General features: G+C 37.2%; 1 protein-coding gene across 13 annotated transcripts in view; it reads left to right on the forward strand.

The window, feature by feature from the left end:
- SYT1 (synaptotagmin 1) overlaps positions 1 to 20,049 on the forward strand; it is a 1,039,255-nt gene that overhangs the window by 76,151 nt on the left and 943,055 nt on the right. For all 13 annotated transcript variants that reach the window (XM_077265350.1, XM_077265357.1, XM_077265356.1 and 10 more), the window contains one exon: positions 3,858 to 3,918. The gene's annotated coding sequence lies outside the window, so the exon portion shown is untranslated. The remainder of the gene's footprint in view (positions 1 to 3,857; positions 3,919 to 20,049) is intronic.

Consider the following 20,049-nt stretch of genomic DNA (forward strand, 5'->3'; position numbering starts at 1 on the left):
TGCATAGACACCACAAAGAAGCATACTAAGGGCGCACGGAGCCGGGAACAAAAAGTCCACCCATACAAAAAGTAGTAAGCAAGGGGTTAAGATACCTCCAATCCCATCCTGCTATGGCTGATGAAATGCTTCCACCATACATCCACATAAAAGGACCATAGGTCCAGGTATCAAATGTAATCAACAAGTGTCCATTACCTCTTTAGTGGAAAAATCGGGTGAAATGTATCCAGGGTCCGTGCGCCCTCCCCGACGCACGTTTCGGTAGTCACACCTTCCTCAGGACTATTTGGACATATTGGTCGTTCTTTTGGGTCCTTGTGATCCATATCCCTTGCTCTATATTTGATAGCGACTAGTCCTGATATGAAGTCATTTGTTTTTGTATAACTTGCAGCATAAATGGTCTAACTACTTTTGGCATTGTTTAAATATTTAGTATTGGCTATGCTGCTCATTGTTGTGTGGTTAGTTATTTAGGGTAATCAATACAGAGGAGGACAATTTTACAGTACAGGATGATTTATGTAAACTAGAAGCTTGGGCTGATAAATGGCAAATGAGCTTTAATGGGGATAAATGTAAGGTCATGAACATGTGGAGTCGGGAAGGAATTTTTTTTCCCCAATGTGGAGCTTACTCTTTGCCACATGTGTTTTTTTTGCCTTCCTCTGGATCAACATGTTAGGGCATGTTAGGTTAGTTAGGCTACGGGTTGAACTAGATGGACTTAAAGTCTTCCTTCAACCTTAATAACTATGTTACTGTGTATGTGTTCCATATCCGTATGCGCCTGTCATAAACAATCACAATCATTTCTTATGTGAACTTCACAAAAAACATTTTATGCATCTTATGCCTTAGTATAAGCACAATTTTATTCATGAAATCCAAGCAACCCAGCAATCTTAATTGGAATAGTCTGTGATGCTGGAGCTTGGGGCTGTGATAACACACGTTCCAAAACCAGAGCGCACATTTCATTTGTGTGTATAAAAATAAACAGTGTTATGTTGTGAATATGCAAGCAATCAAACTACTGTTTTACAAATCACTTCTAAAAATATACTATTACTAGATTAATATAAATGGATGTCTCCATGTAAGCCGGAAAAGATTTAGATCAAAACCTACCACTTGGTAGAATAAATGATCCCTTAATCTGTCAATAGTTTTTTTTATTGCATAATCTGAGAGCAATATGATGTAGGGGCTAAGACTCTAATTCCAGTGATGTATCACTTATTGGTCTCTCTGCTGCAGATCTATCAGAACTCCGATGAGCGCCGTGCATTGGCAGACAGCTGGCAATCATTTGCAGGACAGGGTTAGAAAGAGAAGGAGGACTCCATGGCACATTATAACTAGCCCTCTAGAGGTAATCTCCTGCTGATAAAACTGTGATTTTATTGAAACTACAAGCAGCCCAGTAAGTGAAACATTGTTGGAATCAGCCTCTCTGACCTTACATCATGCAGCTCTAAGATTAGATAGAAAAAACCTAGTGACAGATTCCTTTAATGCAACTTACTCAATACCCAATTCAACATTGGCTAATGAAGGTGCAAAGTGTCATAATAAAATACATTTGTATTGAGGTTTGGAATGCAGGGCAATTTTGCTTTTTGTCACTTTTGTCACAACTTGAAGTCATTGTGTATTTTAGGAATTTCCACTGTGGGTACAGATTATTCTGTTTATGTTTGTGGTTAAAAGCAAACTTTCAAGAGTTGAATAATGACTACATACTGTGTCTGCATGCAATTCGTTTTTTTCCAACTTCAATATTATTATGAAATTAAATATTTCATCTGAATTTTGTAATAAAATGAGAACAACGCAACCCCAAGTACAAAAAATAGATATTATAACTTTTTTTAGTTAAATATTAGGACAGATCTGTAACATTTTGACCGTACAAAAGGTCCCCAATATGAGATAAGTGGAAGCCTGACCCCCAACACCTCCATAGATTAGTTGAAAACAACTTTGGCGGTAAATTCATTAAACCTAGCTGTGTAGTACAGCTCCAATGTGTAAAGGCCGGGTGCAGTGCCCCACCGATCTCAAACTTTCTGACCGCACAACCCCTTTAAGCCAAAATGGCAATGTTAACTTATATTGACACTTTGTATTCAGTAAAGTATTATAATCAAGAAAAGAAAGTCCAGCTTACCCACATGCACTATTTGGTGATCCAGAGCAAAGGAAGCATCCGTGCCACGTGAATAACTGCAAAGAAAGAAAAATCCAACTCCACGTAAATCCAAAAACACTTCGTTATTGATGTGAATTGAAAACACTTCAGTTGGTGAATTAAAATGCCATGGTAGTGGATAAAACAACTTACCACTCAGGTAGTGAACCCTTTACCTGAAGCTAGTTGTTTTATCCACCACTATGGCATTTTAATTCACCGACTGAAGTGTTATCAATTCACATCAATAACGAAAAGTTTTTGGATTTCCGTGGACCTGGATTTTTCTATATTTAGGAAGGATTATAGTATCTGCTAAAATAGTCTTGGTCCTTGGCTTTTAGGACTGTTGGTACGTTCACATGTATTACAAATACTGCTTATCTCACCTGTGGAGCACCACATGTAAAGTTCACAAAGAAATACTGCGGCAGGTAGTTGGTTACCTGTATACCCCCATGGTTATGGATATGTTGCTGCATGGGAATTGACCTGCAGTCTGGGCCACTAAACCCAGGGCTGTTGAGTTGATAAGCCAAATCGCCGACTTCTCAATTTCCATGACACCGACTCCGACTTCACCAAAATGGGCTCTGACTCCGACTCCATGACTCTTATTCCACAGACCTGACAGGGCTGTGGAGTCGGTAAGCCCAACCTCCTACTCCGACTCCTCAATTTCCATAACACCGAATCCGACTTCACCAAAATGGGCTCTGACTCTGACTCCACGACTCTGATTCCACAGACCTGACAGGGCTGTGGAGTCGGTAAGCCCAACCTCCTACTCCGACTCCTCAATTTCCATGACACGGACTTCAACTCCACGACTCCAACTCTGACTCCACAGCCCTGACTAAACCTGCAACATGTCAATTTCTGATGTGCAGACAGCACAGAGTTCATGCTAATTTAAAGTAAAAATTTGCAGTCAAATCCTTGTGCTATCAGTGTGGATATTCATCGAAAATAAAGAGAAACTGAGCACTCACCTTATACTATAGTTCAGGATATGTAGAAATGGTGAGAAACATGAACTGCCCTAGGTGAAACAAATCCAAGCTGCGGCTCTAGGCATTAACCTTACTGAAACTGATCCTTTTTCTATCTCTCACTCCCTAATGTCGTAAAAGAACAATTTCTTTTTCTATGATATCTCCTAACATTGTCAAACTGACTGATTTCTACTCTTCAAAGCAAAAGTTATTTCAACACCCATATTACACATGTAACTCCTTGATAAGAATCATTGGCTTTATAACATAATGTAACCTTTGTGTAACTTGTTACCTTTCTATATACTTACGAATGGTGAGATCATCGTAGCTGTAGTGCATGTGTGAAACATGCATAGTTATTAGTCTGTGATACAGTACTGTGCTTTGTTACACCTTAAAAAAGTATTATACAAATAATACGTTTGGCTTTTCTTTCCCCCAAAGTATTTACTATCACATGTACTACTATTGCTTTAATCACATTACCCACTATTTACAACAAAGTCATGGAGTTTATGGAAATTTTTCTTTGATGTTTTGTAACATTTTGGATGAGTTGTCTCTTTCAGTAATTTCGGCAGGTCAGCTTTTAGAATTAATGGCTGTCTGTAGCTTTGTAATCATATATTACATACTGTATCTCTTATTCTCATTTTTTATAGAATTTCCTTTGATGCTGGCATACTTTTTGAGAACATTTGTTCAGAAGTCTTCATTCACACAGTAAGTTTGATGGCTGGATTTTTTAAAATTTAATTCTGGTTCTGAATTGCATTTGTTCTTTTGTTCAAGTTCTTGAGTAACTTAAGGGGCAGTTACTTTTTTTTTACTTAGTTGATGTAAGTGTTTAATCATTTTGTTAATATAGGGATTTTTCCATGAACAAACTGTATTTTAATCAATAGATCTTGGAATAATAATACTAATACAATTTCTCAATTGGGTGTGTTAAAAAAATCTTAAGAATGTGCCCCTGGAATGTACTCTTTTATATGCCATGGTTAACCATGCAGAGCTGCTCCAGTTCATGGTCAAGCATACAACAGCTCTGGGCCAGGAGAAGAAGCATCCAAGAGTATATAGAAAAGAGAGATGGGACATGCAGTTTCTTCTTTCTGTGAAGTAACATATTTTCCTGCCTTTTTTATCACAGAAGCCAGTGTTTCTGCCGTGTCTCCAGCCCTCTGAGCTCATTATAAATTAAGTCAGTGATGTAAATGTTCCGGTTGCGTCTGAGCTTATATGTCACTGACTTGATATATGATGAGCTCAGAGGGCTGGGGGCACAGCTGAAACACTTGCTCCTGTAATAAAATAGACAGAGGCGTGTACTGCCTCACAGAAAGAAGCAGTTGCAAGCACCTACTGTGTCATCTCAATATGATTTTATACATCATCCCCTGGCATTGGCAGTGGTATGTGCTGACCATGAACTGGAGCAGCTCTGCATTGTTCGACACAGCAAATAAGATGGTAGATAGTAGGGGCACATTTAAAAGATTATTTCAGCACAGGAACATGTTCTTTTTAAAACTTTCAATTGTGGAACTTTTTCCCATGATCTATTAATTAAAATGTACTTCGCTCCTGGGACAACCTACTTAAGTGAAGCAATAATTTAGAAACTATAGTGATTTCAAACAAAACTGCCTCAATCTAATGCTTGGTTTACATATATTCTGGAAATATGAAACATTTTAATTTGACCTATTTTCTTCATCTCCATTGTGAAAAAGACAATATTTTTTATCCTATAATTCTCCACTGTAGGGATTATTCATTTCCCTATGTTCATGCCTTATCAGTTTTTTACAGACCTTCTGAATCATGGTGTTGCCATTCTCTTGATTAAAGAATACTTCATGCTCTACCTAATGCTTAGTTAAGATAAGAGTTTTAAAACTAGTGGGATTTCTTCTCTCTATAAACATTTGTAGCACAAACTTTATGAATAGGTGCATATAATTATCAACATTGATGAAATATAAGATCAATGTTCTTTACACAAGTCCTGCTGTCTATTCAATTTATTAGAAGCCAATTCTGAGAAGCAATTGTCAGCTCTCATGAATCAGGGCTGTGTGTGCCTCAGTTATGTTATTACTTTATAGCAAATGGATGGGGTGTGCCTAATGTTAGAACCCACAAAATAGATATGTTTATGCTGGGTAACTGATTGCAAAGAAATATTCTATTCCAACTTGCACTTACTTTATGTTAAGTTATCTTCTTAGTACTTACATTGATAAATATATATTTAAAGATTTTTCTGTATTTTCATGACTATGAAAATTGTACACACTGAAGGCATCAAAACGATGAATTAACACATGTGAAATTATATACTTAACAAAAAAAGTGTGAAACAACTGAAAATATGTCTTATATTCTTGGTTCTTCAAAGTAGCCACCTTTTGCTTTCATGACTACTTTGCACACTCTTGGCTTTCTCTTGATGAGCTTCAAGATGTAGTCACTGGGAATGGTCTTCCAACAATCTTGAAGGAGTTCCCAGAGATGCTTAGCACTTGTTGGCCCTTTTGCCTTTACTCTGCGGTCCAGCTCACCCCAAACCATCTCGATTGGATTCAGGTCTGGTGACTGTGGCCAGGTCATCTGGCATAGCACACCATCACTCTCCTTCTTGGTCAAATAGCCCTTACAGAGCCTGGAGGTGTGTTTGGGGTCATTGTCCTGTTGAAAAATAAATGATGGTCCATCTAAATGCATACCGCATGGAATAGCATGCCACTGCAAGATGCTGTGGTAGCCATGCTGGTTCAGTATGCCTTCAATTTTGAATGAATCCCCAACAGTGTCACCAGCAGAGCACCCCCACACCTTCACACCTTGTCCTCCATGCTTCATGGTGGGAACCAGGCATGTAGAGTCCATCTGTTCACCTTTTCTGCATTGCACAAAGACACGGTGGTTGGAACCAAAGATCTCAAATTTGGACTCATCAGACAAAAGCACAGATTTCCACTGGTTTAATGTCCATTCCTTGTTTTCTTTAGCCCAAACAAGTCTTTTCTGCTTGTTGCCTATCTCTAGCAGTGGTTTCCTAGTAGCTATTTTACCATGAAGGCCTGCTGCGCAAAGTCTCCTCTTAACAGTTGTTGTAGAGATGTGTCTGCTGCTAGAACTCTGTGTGGCATTGACCTGGTCTCTAATCTGAGCTGCTGTTAACCTGAGATTTCTGAGGCTGGTGACTCGGATAAACTTATCCTCAGAAGCAGAGGTGACTCTTGGTCTTCCTTTTCTGGGGTGGTCTTCATGTGAGCCAGTTTCTCTGTAGCGCGTGATGGTTTTGGCCACTGCACTTGGGGATACTTTCAAAGTTTTCCCAATTTTTCGGACTGACTGACCATCATTTCTTAAAGTAATGATGGCCACTTGTTTTTCTTTACTTAGCTGCTTTTATCTTGCCATAATACAAATTCTAACAGTCTATTCAGTAGGACTATCAGCTGGGTATCCACCAGACTTCTGCACAACACAATTGATGGTCCCAACGCCATTTATAAGGCAAGAAATCCCACTTATTAAACTTGACAGGGCACACCTGTGAATTGAAAACCATTCCCGGTGACTACCTCTTGAAGCTTATCAAGAGAATGCCAAAAGTGTGCAAAGCAGTCATCAAAGCAAAAGGTGGCTACTTTGAAGAACCTAGAATGTAAAACATAATTTCAGTTGTTTCACACTTTTTTGTTAAGTATATAATTCCACATGTGTAAATTCATAGTTTTGATGCCTTCAGTGTGAATGTACAATTTTCATAGTCATGAAAATACAGAAAAATCTTTGAATGAGAAGGTGTGTCCAAACTTTTGGTCTGTACTGTATATATAAAATAATGCATGAAACAGAGAAGCTTTAATAAAGGTATCATAAATATGTATGTATGTATATATATATATATATATATATCTCTATATATATAGATATATATATAGATATAGATATATACACACATATAGATGTATGTACATACAGTTATGCTCAAAAGTTTACATACATCAGCAGAATTTTTGCTTTCTTGGCTTTTTTCAGAGAGTATGAATGATAACACCAAAACTTTTTTCCACTCATGGTTAGTGGTTGGGTGAAGCCATTTATTGTCAAACTACTGTGTTTTCTCTTTTGAAATCATAATGACAACCCCAAACGTCTAAATTACCCTGATCAAAAGTTCACATACACTGGTGGTTTACATACCCTGATAACATGCACAGAAGTTTGAATGGCTACTAAGGGAACATCCTCACCTGTGTGCTTGTAATCAGTGTGTGTGCATAAAAGCTGAATGAGTTTATGGAATCCAGACAGACTCTTGCATCTTTCATCCAGCCTTTGACGTTTCTGGATTGTGAGTCATGGGGAAAGCAGAAGAATTGTCAACGGATCTATGGGAAAAGGTAGTTGAACTGTATAAAACAGGAAAGTGATAGGTAAAGATATCTAAGTAATTTATAATGCCAGTCAGCAGTGACCAAACTGTGATTAACAAATGGAAAATCAGGGGCTCTATAAAAACAAAACCACGGTCAGGTAGACCAACAAAAAATTTGTCCACAACTGCCAGGAAAATTGTTCGGAATGCAAAGAAAAAACCACAAAGAGCATCAGCTAAAATACAGGACTCTCTGAAAACTAGTGGTGTGGCTGTTTCAAGATGCACAATAAGACGGCACTTGAAGAAAAATGGGCTGCATGGTCAAGTCGCCAGAAGAAAGCCATTACTGCCCAAATGCCACAAAGTTTATTGCCTACAGTACACAAAACAGCACAGAGAAAAGCCTCAAAACTTCTGGAGAAAGGTAATTTGGAGTGATGAGACCAAAATTGAACTTTTTGGCCACAATCATAAATGTTACATTTGGATAGAGGTCAATGAGGCCTATGGTGAAAGGAACACCATTGCTACTGTAAAGCACGGTGGTGGATTTCTGATGTTTTGTAGATGTGTGAGCTACAAAAACACAGGAAACTTGGTCAAAGTTGAAGAAAAGATGAATGCAGCATCTAATCAGCAAATACTGGTAGCAAATTTGCACTCATCATCCCGTTTGCTGCATATGGGACGTACTTGGACATTCCATCATGACAACGATCAAAAACACAAGGCCAAGTTGACCTGTCATTGGCTACAGTAGATCAAAGTGAAGGTTATGGAGTGACCATCTCAGTCTCCTGACCTCAGTATCATTGAGCCACTCTGGGGAGATCTCAAGCACGTAATTCATGCTAGACAGCCCAGAAATTTACTTGAACTGTAGGCCTTTTGTCAAGAAAAGTGGGCAGCTTAACCATCTGAGAAAATAAAGAACCTCATCCACAACTACCACAAAAGACTTTAGGCTGTCATTGATGTTAGAGGGGGCAATACACAGTATTAAGAAATGGGGCATGTGAACTTTTGATCAGGGTCACTTGGATGTTTTGAGTTGTCATTAAGATTTGAAAAGAGGAAACACAGTAGTTTGACAATAAATGACTTCACCCAACCACTAACCATGAGTGGAAAAAAAGTTTTGGTGTTATCATCATATTCTCTGAAAAAGGCCAAGAAAGCAAAAATTCTGCCTGAGTATGTAAACTTTTGAGCACAACTGTATATATTTATATATATATATATATATATATATATATATATATATATATATATATATATATATGTGATTAAACGTATTCAAACCCCATTACAAACTAGATTTATTAGCAAAATTTGCAAACGTTCTAGTGCTTGCAACAGCCAGTCACATTGAAGCTATTCACATACCTCGACCCGACTGATATGACAATTGGTTCCTCCAAATTCAGCGCAGAATGTCACTTTTAATAACTATGGCTGTCTGAGAATTCAGACCCTACATGACAAGCGTTGCTAATACTTAGTAAAGCACCGTTTTCCTTTAATTACATACTGCAAACACTTTAACATAACCAGATACCGGCTTCAGGCAGCTTTCTTGAGGAATCTTGAATCTTAGCCCACTCTATAAGTGTAATGGCTTCCAGTTCACTAATAGTCTTGGATTTGCATATGGCAACTGCCTTATTGAATTCCACCAAACATTTTCAAAGTGGTTCAAGTCAGGCAACTGATGACCACTTCAAAGTCTCCCAGGACTTCTCCTGAAACCAAGCCTTAGTTGAGATATTCTCAGGATCATTGTCCAGGTGCAATGTTCAATGACATCGAAGACATGTTGTTTTCTCCTGGGATGTACAAATACTTGTTTGCATCCTTCTTGCCATTTACACATTGAGCTACTGCTCCTACTCTAGGTGGAGGGCCCACTGCTCTACAGAGGCTAACTGGGGATTCACCTGTTGCCCTGTGGGCCAGTGCAAGCATATATATATATATTTGAGTTCTATAAAGTCATTACATTATGTATTACTGTATATTGATTGTATTGCAAAACAAACAGAAAACAAGTTTATTTAACCTATTTTTCACATGGCAATAATCTGGTACAGAAAATTGTATGTAGTGCTCAGAACCATAGGTACAAACTTAATGTATGGTATATTAATGTTAATATAATTGCTCCAATTTTCCATTTTGATAATTACTTTTTAATTTATGTTTAATGATCGCTTTCATTATCGTAGAATGATTTGCGTACAATAAAGCGTATTAAAACAAATGACACTTTAAATGGCTGTTATGGAATAATTCATCCCCAAAGGTGTTGTTCAAAGATTATTTTGGTGAAATAAGCTAAATTACACAGGTGTTTTTAATATATTGCTCATATTGTACTGTAAAACAATAAAATAATTCATATAAATGTATTTTTTCATCTAAAAATATGGAAACATTTTACAAAGCTGAACAAGCTGATATTTTAACATTTCTGGCTGTTTTACAAAGACAGTAAAATGTAGCCTTTTTGTTTCAATTAATTTGAATATTGTAAAAGCATCCTTTTATAAAATATTATCTTGCTGATAAAAACTTATGGAGGAGTTGGGGCAGTAAAGTTAGTACGTGTTGATTGTGGATTCCAAATATTGTATGAAAAGCAGAACAAGCCCAAAATATCCCATTGTCTACGATATTGAATGTAGTCATAGAAGCTCTCTGTGCTATACATACTGTATATTCTCCATTCCATAATATGTTGTAAAAGCTTATCAAAAATTCAAATATTGAAAACCTTTATAAAGCATAACACAATATAAAATTAAAGTGAAACCAATCCTGGTTGCCTTGAAAATGTTCTATACAAGGAGAGAAGGAGATTTTGTATGGGGACGGATAAATAGAATAGGGTTGAGGAAGCAAAGTTTCATACCAAAAATCAACATGTTCTGTAACTCCCAAATCGGTTGCATTCAAAACTGGACACAATAGAGCCTTTTGCATTTGGTAAATCATAATTGAAAGTTGCAGACTTGTTCTTATTCAATAGTCTTATTTAATTTCACACTTTAAATATGCTTACAACATATTTAAATAAGTTGGTTCAGCTGATTACATTTCAGAATGAAAGTGAATCCATTACTGGAGTAAACTTTTCATTTCTTATAGTCATCATCAGTATACATGCTGTGCAAAAAGACCTAGAGGAACACATTTCTAAATTAAGTTGAGTTATAGCATAAGTTCATTGAGTTTTATTAATTAGAACTCTGTAGTGAAATAAGAGAGCAGTCTTTTTTGTGAGTTTACTATGTCCAAATGATTGTGACTCAAAAATATTCTTTTACTGTAATCCTGTCCTTACATGTAGAACTCATGTGTTTTGTTGGGACATGTGGGGCATGGACACATTGACCAAAACAGGAATAAATGTCAGCTGAAAACATTTTTTTGCTTCTTTTTGATTGTTTACATCTATTCTAGTTTTTGTCCAAAAGCTTGATGGACATATGAAGCAGAAATTCACAATTATACATATTGTGCAGAGTATTAATTCAGTCTGTAAAAAAACAAAAAGTAATCCTAAAAAAAAGTACTATACAACACCTATGTAATAAGAAACAATGTACTTCTATTCCCCCAAATAATACTGTGATACAATGCACAATACTGACCTACCTTAATTTGCCAATGTATCAATAGTATAAATTGCCTGCGGAACTGTACTCATGCCATATACATCCATTAATGTTGATATGCAATATTCAAATACTAATCTGCTGTAAATAGATATAGCATTTTATAGATTGACACATATATGAAGATGCAGCAGGGTATATGATTGCAAGGAAAAGATGTTTATAACAGTCTCGAGTCTCTTCTTTGAGTGTATTAAAGAAGTTGTCCACTAATGGGAATCCCATTTTTGACCCAAATAAAATAGAATAGCTTATACTCATCTCCTATGCCAGCACCGTTCCAGTGGTGTCAACATTCACATTCCCACGACTAATATGTGGTTGTTATGACAAGATAACTCAGTGCCCAATCAGCGCAGGCGTCACTGTCTCCAACCTAGTATTGTTAAATAATTAACAGGAAGTGATATCTACGGCTGCTGCTCACTTCCTGTTAACTACTCAACCGTACAAAGGCAGCGACAGTGACACCAACGCTGATTGACCATTTTTTTTCCAGCACAGCCGGACTTTCCAAAAGAGGAGTAGCCAACCCTACAGTAGAGTCTGTAGCTGACAGAGAAGTCTGACCAGTTCCCCATGAACCAAAGCCCTTCCTGCATAGGGAAAATGGATGGTAGACAGTGATTACCCACAGCCAATTTAACAGCACACTAAAGGTTCATACTTTTTAAGTTACTTAAGTTTTTTTAAAAAAAGTACAGAAATTACCTAACTTGGGTGGCTGATCCTTGCTTTGTTGCAGTTTATACAAAGGCAATGGAAATGGAAAAAACATAGCTTTTTCACACAAATTGGTGCACAATTATCCCTGTTTAGAGATTATGAAGAACTTAGATTATTTTAGTAAATGAAGAAAGAATAGCTTTTTCACAAAATGCCCCCAAATTATCCCTTCATTTAGGGCACCGAAAAAGTTGTACTGTATTGTACAATTGATGGAGCTTGTCAAATAATAGTGGGAAAAAAATATCTTTTTGGGGTCTACAATAGTTTGCTACTCTCAGAATGACTCACAAGTATAAAAGAGCAGCTCTGATGAGATTCTAATTTTTTAAATCTCATAGATTTTACAAGGAAATTCTACTCATAACTAATTTATTCTCCGCACATTGAATAACTCTTATTATGATCAGGGCTCTAGAGTGATCCCATGGCATGGTAAAGGTAAGATGTAGAAAAAAAAGCAACTAATATTCACCTCACCACTTATCTCCACTGCTGTCTGCCCCTGGTATGGTCCTCAGCGCATTTTCATACTACCGTCATGCACTACATCTTCATGCCAGGCCAGAAGTTCTAGAGTGCCTATTGAAAGGTCATGGTGCACATTGTGATGTTATTGAGTCACTGCAACCTTATGTCCCTGTCTCTGCGCATGCACGTTGTAAGGTCACAGTGATATCATGACCTTTACTGCAACCTTATGATGCACAATGTAGACCAGAAGTTTCAGCCATTACTAAATCTTACACCATCCTGTGCCACATTAATTCCCAACCTAGAATGAAGACGTACCGCATGGCGACGTAAGAAGATGGGTTGAGGACCATGCATGTGTTATTAAAGTTAGATATCTTAGAGCAATCATTTCACAGTCACACTGACTCTGCACCTTCAACACCTCCATTTCACTTGCATCATTGTTTGCAGACTAAGACTTCTTCTCCAATTTTCAATATTTTTTATCACAGCAATAGTACACCACAGTCAGATTAAAGCATTTAGATGTTTTGTCTATAATGATGAGCTGTACACTCTGACCTTCTATCCATAGGCTGTAAAATAATAAAATGGCAGCTGCTTTCCCTGCCGTTATCTTTTATCGTTCGAATTATAGTCCCCCATGATTGGCTGTGCTGTCCCATATGATGTAATAGCTGCAAAGTCTTATGGTGAAACCCAGATGGCTGCACCTGATGTCGTGTAACCCCACTCTCAAGCTCAAGCATTCTTCAGTAGTGTTTAAAATGGCATTGGGCATTTTAATTGCGATCCTAGAAATGTTGATGTGCAGTGGATCTTTTCACTCGTTTCTACAAGTTATGCTTTGATGTAAGGTACATTTTACTTTTTGATTGGAAAGTATGAAAACATGAATCCACAGGGAATTAGTCATCGGTTCATTTCAAGATTTAAAATGATGTTTGCCCAGAACTTCTAAAATGTAAGAAAATAAACTGTGAAATAAATAAAGTCTCATGCATTCAAAATGTGAGTAGGTTAACAAATAGAGCAATATTTTGTTAACTGTTAAACATTTCAAGGCTGAGCCATTTTTCACCGTTTATGACATTTATTGATTTATTAATTTTGTATAGGTTGCTTAACTGCTTCCAGACCACTGATAGACTTTAAACGTTCTGGGGTCCTATGGCTACTCTGCAGTGATGTTTTATAATGTTATTTTATAGTAGTGCAGCTGTTACGTGATCATGCTGCTGTGGGAAAAGGTATCTAGCTCTCAAAGACAGTTAGAGTCCCCATACAGAAAGGACGGATGATTTATTGCCATCTGTACCTTCTCTACTGCTGTATGCATAGTGGTAATTAAGTACTTTGTATGCAGTATTAGGAAGAACTCACGGCACTGCCACTTCCATACATAACAGTCATATGATCGCTGTGCATAGGGAAGAAGCATGAGCTATTTGGTCACAGGAGACCCAGACAGGCTTACTATGCAGACCAAAGGTCTTTTATGACCATGTTGGCACTCGGTATGGAAAATAAATGAAAAATAAAATTAATAAATAAGTAAAAAATAACAGGCAAAAATAAATAATCAAATAAATAAAATATATAGAAATACCACTGTCAATCGAAATCGCTGTTACTAGCCCTAATGCTGTTAAAATAAAATTGTATCCAGTATATAACAACTATTGTGAAATTAAAAAATAGACACTGATTTACTTTATTTTCCGACTGATATCACTCAATATCAGCAAAAAAGAAGAAAATATAACAGTGACATAAAAATGAAGCCGCATGTATCACGAGAAGAAGACACAATAATTACCGTAATATCCAAAAAAGATTCTTCACACCTCTTGTGACCTCTTGTAACAAAAGAACATGAAAATGTGCTAGGTCATGAATGGGGGTAAAGAGCTCTAACATTTTTCTTATTAAGATATTCAAATAATATTTGCCTCCTTTTTCATGACACATGTGACCTAATATTTAGGTTATTTATATTTAGTTAGTTTGTTTTTCACATTTTTTCACAACCACATTGGACTATTAGCATAATGAATCAGACAGGCAGTTGCATTTTTTTTGGTGATGTTTATTTTTTTACTTATTTCACACATTGTGCCCCATTAAATGATTTTGTGGGGGCGTTTCAACATTTAAATTTAAATATATTTTTATTGTTGATTATCCCTGTATTTGGGGTTAGCATTTTAATCCCAATTTGAGGGCAAATTCAGCCTACTGTCTGCAATACAGAGCTGATCTTTGTCTCTGAAGATCCATCAGCTAAGGCCATGTTCACACATTCAGTACTTGGTCAGTATTTTACATCAGTATTTGTCAACCAAAATCAGGAATGGAACAATCAGAGGAAATATATAAAAGAAACATGTCACCACGTCTACATTTTTCACCCACTCCTGGTTTTGGCTTACACATACTGGTGTGATTATGTTAAAGGGACTCTGTCACCTGAATTTGGAGGGAACAATTTTCAGCCATAGGGGCGGGGTTTTCGGGTGTTTGATTCACCCTTTCCTTACCTGCTGGCTGCATGCTGGCTGCAATATTGGATTGAAGTTCATTCTCTGTCCTCCATAGTACACGCCTGCGTAAGGCAAGATTGAATCAAACACCCGAAAACCCCACCCCTATGGCTGAAAATTGTTCCCTCCAAATTCAGGTGACAGAGTCCCTTTAAATCCTGACAAAATACTGAACATAGGAACATGGCCTAATGCATCCTTTCAATACCCAGCAATTCTGTAATTGTAGAATGGAAGGAAGCAATGTTTCTGCTTCCTATACTGTATGTATAGGGCTTATTCAGCACTGTATGTACAGTGATCACCTAGGTAGGAATGGTAATAAACCACCTCTGCCTTCTCTATAGGGGTTCTGGCTATACAGTATGCGACAGCTGTCTTCCCGCTCCTTTAACTAAATGACATCTTGCAGTTGCATACATTACAATGACTTTCTAAAATGTCATTGCATCACTATAGTTGTACAGTATAGTTCACTGTAAACTAATAACTGGATATCAGTGCAGACGTCTTGTTTCTTACTTATCCTTTCTTTAAATAAGCGGTCTCAAAATGTTTATCCTTTTAATATATTGCAGTCATAATATTATATACCACTATGTTTTTACAATGTCTAATTCTGCCCTTCTACTTTTTAAAAAATGAAAAAGTTGGGGAATTTCAGAAATCACAGGTTTGATAAACATGTTAATGATATTCAAATGATGAAAAAACACAAACAACATTTTAAAAACATTTTGATTTATTCAGTATCGAGTATGAGAACCATGAGCAAAACTACAGTACACTCATATACCTTGGCATACTATAAATGAGGTTATTATTGATTGTCTGAGAAATATTCTGTGTTCTGCCACACTGAATGCACGTGCACATGCAAATAATCAAGATCTGCTGTTGCCAGCTCATTTTGCAATTGCCAACCAATGACCTCCTATATGTGCTTAAAGAGAGACAAGTTCAGAGATGCTGCAGGCTATGGCAGCATATTGGTTTGGTGACCCGTGGATGGCGGCAGCTGGTAATTTTTGCAACCCCATCAAGTGAGCAAGTACTTTACACCCATTAATTGTTACCGTCAGATTAAACCCTATTGCTCTATTTTTGCTTCCCGGTTTCTTGGTGTAAGTTTTTTTTGCCAGCACATGGGCAGACACTGCTTTTTTGAGAGCAACACTTTATACAAGAGGGGGAGAGCTAGTGTATTTAGTTGCTTGAATATTGAGTTTACCATATTACATTTTTACAACAGTTTTTGCTGTAAAGTCACATCTACAAATTCATACATGTACACACATTCATGCCGAAATACAATTTAATTGAGGTGAAGTGTAGCCTTCTTTTTCATAGAATCTTGTAACTCTGGAAGAATTTTATGGCAAAGTACCCATTCTTTTTCACTAGAAATATCTAAAATGACAACTTGTTAAGTGAGCAAGATATATCTAATTAAAGGGGTTGCCCACTACTAGGAGAACCCCTTCTCATTATGAATGAGAACACTTATACTCACCTCCTGTGCTGTAGCCATTCTCTGGCTCACATGAAGTTATAATGTCACATGAGCCCTGCTGGCATCACTGTCCTCGTCATCAAACATATATGTAAGCAAGAAGAAATCAGAGCTGTGTCTGCCCTTACCTCATCTTGATTACTTATATCTCCGAAGACAGGGACCGTGATGCCAGCACTAGTTGGGTGCAGGGCTCACTTGTCATGTCAACTGCACGTGTGTCCCGGGAACGTGAGTGCTGACACCACTGAAATGGCATAGGCACGGGAGCTGAGTATAAGTGTTTTTATTTTAACAGGTGCAAACATTTATGTTGAGGAGAGTTTCTAGTAGTGGAGAATCCCTTTAAGATTTTTACATAAAGTTAAATAAAAAAAATAAAATAGACCAAATTTCATTCTTCTTGTATACTTTATTAATCATTCTTCATTTGCATCTCCTAATAGCTGTGTATTTAGCAAGGGAAGGCTGCAGAAAAAAATATCAATCACATAATCTTACAAATTACTCTTTCATTTCTAGTACACAAAGAACTTACTGGGATTTATGTAATGAGCAAAGTCGTTAAACTCCTATTTTATTATAGAATCTCATAGTATAAATATTTATGTGGAATCTTTGAATAACATTTTTTGAATATTTTGAAGTGTTCATATTGAAGTCTGCATTTGTAAACTATTATTTATGGCGTGGCTCAGAAACGTCCCTCTTTCTTAAAGGACCCTAGTGGGCAGCTTTGTCTTCTGAAATTCATGCAATAAACTTTTAGTAACTTGCACCTACATATAAAATGTTGACACTTACATATGACATATTATATTACCAAGGTTCTAATTAACTAATCTACAGTGCAGCACTTCATCATAGAAAGCATCTAAAGTAAGAGACTTACTTTGTTCTCTGCTCTGATTGATCTGATTGATATGAACAGGAGTTAGGCTCAGAGGGACCATGATATATTATAGAATGTGTAGGAGTGAGTTTTCTCTTTACTGCCTGCAGATTGTTTTAATATTACAACATGATAATTGCTGTGTAAATACCATGGTATGCCTCATAGATTGGGTTCTAATCCATTACTACCATACAGTACCAGATTTATGCCTTGTGTCTAGATACATAGGCGCTAATTCATGAAGATTGGTGTAGTACGCTTGATCTGTGCCAGTCCTGATGGTGTGTAAGTGGTGTTTAATTAATTAAAAGGTCCACTTCACTTAATGAATTCATTGTTTCTTCTGAGTGCCATGCTCCTTTGCATTCTGGCACCTTGCATGATGCGGATGAGCGGGTTTGAACATGCTTATCTGTGCCCATTTTGGCTCAACTGATCCAAAGTAGTATGAAAATGGTAAGTCCACATTGCCCAAAGTTTTAAGGCTTTTCAAAACTTTTACTCCACTTTTGTGCTTGGCATATTAGACTCCTTTCATTAAATAGACTAAACCTTAAGGCACTTTGGACACCTTTGGATGCATGTAATTAGCTACATGCATGCTTCATATAAGCCGACTTAAGATCAAACGAAAATGAACATTGATTTGGTCATCATTCAAGTTTCAAGAACATTTTGGAGAGGAGGTATAAGGATTGCAGACCTTCTATAGCCTTACCCTTATTCTCCCACACCCCTTAATTTTCTTCTTTCACTCATGCAGCACTTTGAGTTTCTATTTAACATAGAAATATCAAAACTCTAAATATAATCACAATATTCAATGCATTGATAAGCAGATTTTTCCATTTTAGAGCACCTGTTTTCGAGGATCGCCTGTAGGCATAGGTAAATCAAGACCTAGCATAATTATTATGTTGTCATGTAGGCCAGATTGTGTTCATTACATGTACAAACAGGTCTCATTTTTCTTATTAGCATAGAAATAATCAACATTTTGTACATTTGAACACAACTTAATATTTGGTTTGCAATGTGAAATGTAACAAAACTGTATGATATAAACTATTATTATCATTTCACATCAGATTTTGCTGCAAGCCTTTTTGGTGATGCTATCAATGACAACTGTGCTAAATGGGTAATGTACTTTGATTATTATAATTTCAACTGTTGGTTATAGTACATAGATTATATATCATAACAAAGTGTTTTCATTCCCTGTAGCAAAAAAAGCTGCATAAACTGTACTGTCAAGCCGTGTTAGGTCTCATGTATATGACAGAGCCACATACACACAATACTGCTGAACATACAGTCACACAACATACATTCATTGCATACATACTTGCATATTTTTGCACATAAATATTTATGTAATTATGCCAAATTCACACGTTCAGTTTTTTGTGAGTATTTTACCTCAGTATGTGTAAGCCAAAAACAGGAGTGTGTGATAAATACAGAAATGGTGTTGTGTTTCTATTATACTTTTCCTCTCATTGCTCGTCTCCTGGTTTTAGCTTACAGATACTGAATTAAAATACTGACCAAATACTCAACATGTGAATGTGGCTTAGGTGCAGTTAGGGACTTCGAACCTACACACAAGTAGGTTCTCTGTACATCAGTGGCAAGAGATAGGGGAGCTGTGCCACTGCTGAAAGCAGCCTTTTCCTTAGGGTGCAGAAAAAGTGTGGGAGTTCAGACCGCTAAGTGACCTCATTGCACATTGGTAGAGCACAGCAGCCGATTGGCTGTCATAATCCATAGTCTACATGTCTTCCCTCAGATCACCACTAAGTGGCATCATTGCACATTGATAGAGCACAGCAGCCGATTGGCTGTCATAATCCATAGTCTACGTCTTCACTCAGATCACCACTAAGTGGCATCATTGCACATTGATAGAGCACAGCAGCCGATTGGCTGTCATAATACATAGTCTACGTCTTCACTCAGATCACCACTAAGTGGCATCATTGCACATTGATAGAGCACAGCAGCCGATTGGCTGTCATAATCCATAGTCTACGTCTTCACTCAGATCACCACTAAGTGGCATCATTGCACATTGATAGAGCACAGCAGCCGATTGGCTGTCATAATACATAGTCTACATGTCTTCACTCAGATCACCACTAAGTGGCATCATTGCACATTGATAGAGCACAGCAGCCGATTGGCTGTCATAATCCATAGTCTACGTCTTCACTCAGATCACCACTAAGTGGCATTATTTCACATTGATAGAGCACAGCAGCCGATTGGCTGTCATAATCCATAGTCTACGTCTTAACTCAGATCACCACTAAGTGGCAACATTGCACATTGATAGAGCACAGCAGCTGATTGGCTGTCATAATCCATAGTCTACATGTCTTCACTCAGATCACCACTAAGTGGCATCATTGCACATTGATAGAGCACAGCAGCTGATTGGCTGTCATAATCCATAGTCTACATGTCTTCACTCAGATCACCACTAAGTGGCATCATTGCACATTGATAGAGCACAGCAGCTGATTGGCTGTCATAATCCATAGTCTATATGTCTTCCCTCAGATCACCACTAAGTGGCATTATTGCACATTGATAGAGCACAGCAGCTGATTGGCTGTCAT

Source organism: Ranitomeya variabilis, chromosome 5 (assembly GCF_051348905.1).
Source record: "Ranitomeya variabilis isolate aRanVar5 chromosome 5, aRanVar5.hap1, whole genome shotgun sequence".
Lineage (NCBI taxonomy): Eukaryota > Metazoa > Chordata > Amphibia > Anura > Dendrobatidae > Ranitomeya > Ranitomeya variabilis.